Below are 7526 nucleotides of genomic sequence, written 5' to 3' on the forward strand. Positions count from 1 at the left end.
GACATCTACCCATGACCTTCTGCTATTGCCAAAACTTTCAGAACAGATAATGTCTTCACTGGGACCATCTTCAAGACTGCAATTTGAAGAGTAATAAGTGCAAAGGTATTTATGCAACCTCTTAAATTGTGAGGGAGATGTTAGGAAGCTGCAAGGGCTGGCTGCACCCTAACAGATGGGACAGAGCCTGACTTTACCCCAGACAGGACAGGGGCCTCATATCTGGGGTACAGTCCCACACCATTTAAGCAAGGTAAGTGGGCAGACCTGGAGATGGTCGCTCAGGCAGGAGAGACTAGATTTTTCAAACAATTTCATGGTGGTGAGGCAGGTCTAAGATCAAGCCAGGAAATTAATCCAGTTATCAGTATGATGTCCAGTGATGGTTACAAGGCCTGCTTATCACAAAGTACATACCCCTGTTGACAAGGCAAGCGTGAAGTCATGGAGCCCATGGCCAAACACAAACACAGCTGCAGGCAGGAACTGAAGACACAAGAGAGACCTTAAACAGAGCTTTGAGGCTTCTGGGCAATCATATGAGACTGTGTGTGTATGTGTGTAGCTTTTTTGAAGGCTTTTGGTTTGACTGGTCCGGGCCATGAACACCCATTAGTACACTCAGGAACACAACAGTAAGAGTCACCTCCCAGCAAAGGTGTCCTCACATCTCTCAGGGTTCTGGAGTCAGAAAGGACTGTCAGTAGAGTGGATTAGGTGTTGTGGATTTCCATAGGACTATTTCAGAGGACACAAAGCCAAGGACAGACTATTGAGAAAGAGAAGAAAGCATGGGAAAATTTGGGATGGGTAGCAGAATTCAGAGTGCCTATGAAGTTCCTAAAGGCCAGGTGGGCTTGAGAGACAACAGGGGATGAGTGGGGCAGAAATTCACTCTACCCTTGACAAGATTTGGGGATAAGGCAAAGCAGAGGAAGCAGGGAGAAGGAAACCCTAGGAAATCCTAGGGAACAAGGGAGGAAACCTGGAAACCTAGGCTATGTGAGAGACCATACAGATTTTAAGGTGATGAATATGAGGCTGGAGATATCAGATGAGGCTGGTCAGGACCATTTAGTACTCTCACCAAAGTGGGGCAGAGGAATGAAACCAAGGATTTTTAGTCTGCTCTAAGATTTCGCAGGTTGCAGCAATCAACCTGTGAAATTTGTACCATTATTTGTAGCAAGCCCTGTAATCTGAGATGTACAGTTGAATGGCTCTACCAGGAATTGTTCTCAGGATATTCTTAAAGACAAACATTTGACAGGGCCCAGATTTCCCCTGTTTGTCAGGACCAAAGTTTAACCTCTGTCATCAGCACTTACCTTCAAAATTCTTCCTCTTACACCAAAGCATATATTCAGGAGTTCCCCTAATGGTGCTTCGGACAACTCAGAGCTGTGCATTCCAAGAAATAAGTGGTGTCACCTAAAAAACCCCTGTCACAATCCAAATTTGATTTCCTGTCTGCTATCCTGACAGTTAGTAGTACAGTTGCTATGGGCTAAGACCCAAAAAACCCTAAATAAAATCTGGATGTATTCATACTTCAGAGGTTTCAGAGAATCTTTTAAGCCTGATACCAGCTATGAAATTGGGAGTCAATTTACCCACACCCAGTCTCAAATCAATGCTATAAGGCATGAAAACAAAGCAGCTGTTACACAAACTTCTTCCTTTCTCCAAACTGCAAAAATGTTACTGGCCACAGATTTGGGGGTTAACATTGCCATAGATGTATCCCAGTGCTACACTTTAATGCTTTTTTTGTATCTTTAGGATCAAGGACAGTCTCTATGGAAAAAGCAGGGTCTACCCACTCATACACAGAACTTTACAATTGCTGAATGAAAGATTTAGCTATTCTTGTGGCATTCCAGGCCACAAAATAAAACTAATTAATGAGGTGCTTTTTTTCCTTACAGTTTTTCCTACTTCATTATAGGGTGGTTTGGAGATTCCTGGCAACAGCCTTAGGCTACCTTTAAATCCCAGGCCTTCTTTGAGGTAATTTGAATGAGAAGACTCTCATGACTTGATTTCATTGTCTTATAGCCTTACTGTTGATGCCTTAAGTTTTAGCTTTCATATTTTACAGATTCTGTACTGCATTAGTATGTAACTCTAAACTTCATATTAAGTGTTAGCAGCTTCTCTTCACAGTTTAGTTAGATAAACAATTCTTTTCTTCCTGAGAACCAAGGACACTGTTGCAGCTTCAGGCTCAAAAAGTATAAACAACAGTGAATGGACGAGAGCAATCTGGGGGGGTGGGACTTCATAAACTGAAGCTGTATTTGGACAATTAACTCCAAGATGTAAATAGACCAAAAGTGTGAAAAATGTGGGAGCCATCATCCATCTTGGGTGTAGCCATGGCTGGGATCTCTTGCTGCCCAAAGTGCATCCTTTGAAGGCCTTTTAGTAAATACCTACTTTATTCCTTTAACACTGTCCAGCCTCTGTTCCAGGTAGCCCCTCAAGGCATCACTGTCACAATTTTAATGTCAGTCTCCAGTGCAGGTGAAGATGCAAGCCCCTTTTTTTACTTTTTCTTTATTACCTATTTTTGTATTAGGACCCACTACCAGTTCCCTATCTGCAGGAGTAGATTATTAGTTTCACATTTACTCAGTCCACCTTTTATAAAGGAATATGCTTCTGCTTCTATTGAGTACACAAGTTCCTGGGATACACTCCCTTGACAGGAGGCTGGGGAATTGGTCACTATGTGAACCACCAGTAAATAAGCTTCCCAACTCACTAAGAAAGGCTAAAAAAGCTTTCTGACTTCAGCTAATACCTCAAATCATAACAGTAGAAAACCATCCAGGATCCTTGTCTGGGCTTCCCCAGTGAGGTAGAATCCCACAGACTCCTTCAATCAAGTTTTTTTTTTAGGAATTAGTAATACTCTTGGTGATCCTATTTCACTAAGATACCTCCTTCACCTTGCCAACATGACTGCAGTTATCAGAGGTCTTCAATTCACTTTTGGCTTTTCCTAGAAATGTTACAAATTCTGCTGCAAATGTTGGGGGGGAGTGGGGTAGGTTTTACAAAATCTAGTGATCTTTGTGCTGCTTTTCTATAACAGTTAATAATGCTATTGCTGATCCCTCATCCAACTGACCAGAACCTCAGGAATGCATCTTTCAAGGAAGTCTGTGCCTCTGCTGCCATTCCTCACCATGAGTAGCTGTCCTTGCTTCTGCTAATCAAGAAGTAGAGACCACTTCCCTTTAACTTTCTTATTCAGGTTTACGACACACACTTTCATACACAAAAAGGCCATATTAATTAATTAAAGGAATTCAGTGTAATATTTTATTTACAACCAGCTTCCCTCTAGCAGTTTGTACTCCTCCAGGCCAGGAGATGGATTAATGGAGTTACGCATCAGGATTAGTTGCATAATATAGAGTAAATCCTCCAAGGACACTTATGCTCTGATATAGTTTATAATGCATTGTTAAGTTATGTCTGTTGCTGAGTTACCTGTGATTTACTGGTGGTGAAGTAATTCATATTTACACAGCAGATGAGATCTTGTGAAGATAAGAGTTTCTCAAGACTAGTGGAGGTAACACCACTAGCATTCTGCTTCTGGAATATCTAGTTATTTTCCTCTGTTACTTTGTTTTGGTTTTTGATAGGTATCACCACTCCAGCGTGTGATATCAAAGTGTACATAACACTGTGCATTTCCATACAATCACCCTCAGGTTTGTTTTCCTATGCTGCACAAATAAGATATATAACTTGAACAACTGGAAATATCGCAGTCCAACAGGATTCCCTAACATATCTGTAATACATCAATCAGTTGCTGCCTAGTTATTATTACAATCTTCTCAGATGGAAGATTATCTGTTATAGACATGGAGAAACTACATCACTGTTTACTGCTGACTTGGTGAATTCTTGACTTTCTGTTCTGTGATCTCTCTGTACTTACTCTGACTCTCTCTGTCATTGCTTTTTCCTGTACTTCTGTTGCTCTCCTTCTTTTCTCTCACAACTTACATATTTAGAGCTTTTATTAGATGCTGAGATTTCAGATAAAGAATTCCAGTGCAATCAGAAATGTACAGGGGAAGTTTTGAAACGCTGGTCTGGTTGTAGCTTGCACTTCCAGTGTTGCTCTTAAGATGGTAGTGTAAACTTGGGAATGCAATCCATGCACTTTGTTTTTGCTGTTGCTGAAATGACAAAATATCTCTTGTGATTTCCAAATTGGGAATTTTAAAGAGCTAATTTTTATAGTGAAATTCTTTTGTGAATTTGAGAAAAAAAAAATAGAAAATGTGTTTTTATTTTTAAGGTTTGAGCATATATATGATTCAGAGAGATTATATGCAAAAAGCACATGGAAGAGTAAGAGTTTCTGAATTGGCTTGGCAGTCTGTGGCTCTGGAATAGCAGGCAAATCTCTGTGTGAAAATTTGTCCAGGCAGATATTTGGGAGCAATACTTATCTCTGACAGATAAAACTTGTCTGTACTCTAGCTGAGATAGCTTGGCTACTCAGTGGCTCTGAATGTATTAAACATCTAATTATGTTACTTTATCTGCCTACCAGATGCTTAACATGGATGTGGGGGGCCAAATTTGGAAAGTAAATGAAGAAGAGATTTTCAGTTTGTCATATTAAATGAGTTGACTTTTTCCTTTACCTTCAAAAGCCACTTTGTGTAAGTTCTCCCCAATACCACTCATTACATAATCTTGTGTGTTTAACAGAAACCTTAAAAATTTCTTTCAGAAGATCAAAATGGGGGATATCTACCATGTCCAGCCAATTTTGTTTCTCCTTTAGGTTTAATAGGTTTTCTTACTTTTACAATGCCTTTTATCTTTTCCATTTCCTGCTGCTCAGAGTTTGTATTCCTGTGGATTTTGTGAGAGACTGGGATTACACTTACATCTTTGTAGTAACTTTAAAGTATCATGCAGTTTTTGCAATTCCCCCTTCCACTAAAAAAAAAGTAAGTTAAAAACAGAAAGATTAAAAATATAAAAACACTCCCATCCTGATTTGTCACCAGATAAGCTCATGGATTTAATCTTACATACCTCCAGCACTCAAAATTTCCAGGAAGGTTAACAGGAGTTTTGTAAGAACATGGAATGTAGGGGTCAGGAACATTCGTAAGGAAAGGAATCCATGTACTGCGCAAATTACGTCTGTCTCTACATTAGCACTGAAATTACTTTTATAGTAGGCTAGGTAATAGCTGTGTTGATTTAATTTTGAAAAGAAAGAAAGTACTGAAAAGGTGGCTGGGAGGAAAACAAAACTGGAGATTATGTGAAAAATTCTACTGTAGTGTTTTTCTCTAATTCTCCTGTTATAATTTTCCCTTTTCAAGTACATTGCTGGCAAATGCTAGCTTGAATTTCAGGTTCATCAAAGGTCACTTCATTCACACTCAACTATTCAGGTTTGCTTTAAAAAAAATTTAAAATTCAAGGCTGACCTAAAAGGAATGCATTGTACTATAAAGAAGTGCAGAGTATCGTCTCTAGAAAGATAACTATCCCCAATGACAAAAGTGGGTTTTTTCTCCCTTGTATCTATGGCAGGTATGGGAAAATAGGAATTGATTGTTGCTGAAGTATCTCCACACTCTGGCTTATTTGCACTTAGTTTCTATAGTCCTGCAAAGGGCAGCACATTCTAACTGTGCCATGTATGATATTGATAAATACCCCAGAGCCATGGGGTGACTGAACTGCACAGAGCCAGCATCATTCCATCATTGTTTCAGTTCTGTGTAGTTAGACCCTGTGGTGTGAGAAACACATTTGGACAGGTTGTGCTTTGCATTTCTTCATGCTTACATTGCTATGGATGGCCTATGGATATGGAAGGGAATTTGTCTGGAAGAAGATGTTGACATCTGCTGTCATATTTGTTAGAAGGGGTCAAGCTGGAATCAAGAGAGTCCAGGAATCAGGTCAGTCAGAATTACCCCATTTCAGAAACAAGAGAAGTCAAGGCATACACCAGTAAAGGGCATCACTGGCAGCCAGGATAAAGACACTATATGCAGTAGGAGCTTGGAACAACGAACAAGTAGAGCTAGAATAATGTCAGGAGCTAAAGGGCTAGAAACATGACTCAGGAGCTGAGGAAAGGGATTCACAGACCTAAAAGCAGCTATCAGGCATGTGAAAAACCGCATACACCAAAACCGTATAGACCTGCAATCCACACCTCAACTGCAAGGCTTTATCAGGTCCTTAGGTTTTGAATAAAACTATTTACAGCCTGCTAGACTGAAAGCCCAGCAGTGCTTAAGTGGTATGATTATGATGTGCTAAAGAGGTTTCAGTCCCTACCATACCTTACATATTTCATCCACCTTTGATCTCTGTATTCTATTTCTGCTGAAAATTCCCTCTACCATGAATTAAAGAAAACACTCTTTTGCAGCATTTGACTTTATGTTCATACAGGTGGGTGAAGGAAAACTATTGAGGGAGCTTTACTGCAGTCTGAAGCCGTAATGGGAGCTCTGGTGAGCCACCCACGGCCATGCGGTGAGTCCACCTGGTTTGCAGCTGCCCTGGCTGCCCTGGCTGCTGCAGATGTTGCCTCCACGGTTAGCTAAGAACACCTTCCTCAACCTGCTGGCTGACTCTTCTTCACTTCTGGTACCCCAGAGGAGGCAGGAATAAATCACTGCTTTCCTGCTCTGCTGACACCACTCTTCTAGGGCTTCCTTGGAGAGACAGTGGAAAGTATTCTCTGCTTGGGAGAAATAGAGATTGTGTTCATCTGTCAGAGGCACTTAACACCTCAGTGTCTAAATACCTTTCTCAGCTTCAAGAGGAGTTGCTTCCCCCACCCCTCACAGTGTTAGGAGGGACTCATTATTGATATTCTTTTAAAAAATCTATTAAAAACACAACATATGCTCAAAACACCTGGCTGGTATAAACTCTAACCTCTCAAAGTAGCACATAATATATTCTTCCTATTATGACAGCTTAACCTGACACTTCCTCCTGGACTGGGTCAACTCAGTGAAATTTACATTTTAGGGTATGATCCCTCAGGTTTACCTTAAAGCATTGGTTTTTGTGTATCAATTGTATGGCAATTTATAATTTTATAGAATAGGATACATCATGAATTTATAGAAGTTTGGATGTTAATCCTGGTTTTGTAGTTCCAAGAAACCTCTAAATAAACCAGGAATTTCAAAGAGATGACTCAGTCCTACTGCTTTATACACTTCTCTCTCTTACCTTCTGATTCTGTCAAGGTCCAGGCACCCTAAACAGAATTATTTTCCACTACAGCAGGAGCAGGAATGAAGGGATATTTCTATTGATTCAAGGTACAAAAATACTGGGACAAGTCTTTGGGAAAAGAAGATTAGAAACTAGAAGCTTTCTCCTTTCCTTTTCTCTTTTTAAGTTTTTTTTTTTTTTTTTTTTTTTTTTTTTTTTTTTTTCTTTTCTCCCTCATAGCTTCCAGATTCTTCACACAGAGAAGGATGTCTCATCTCTTA

This window comes from Taeniopygia guttata, chromosome 1 (genome assembly GCF_048771995.1).
Source record: "Taeniopygia guttata chromosome 1, bTaeGut7.mat, whole genome shotgun sequence".
Lineage (NCBI taxonomy): Eukaryota > Metazoa > Chordata > Aves > Passeriformes > Estrildidae > Taeniopygia > Taeniopygia guttata.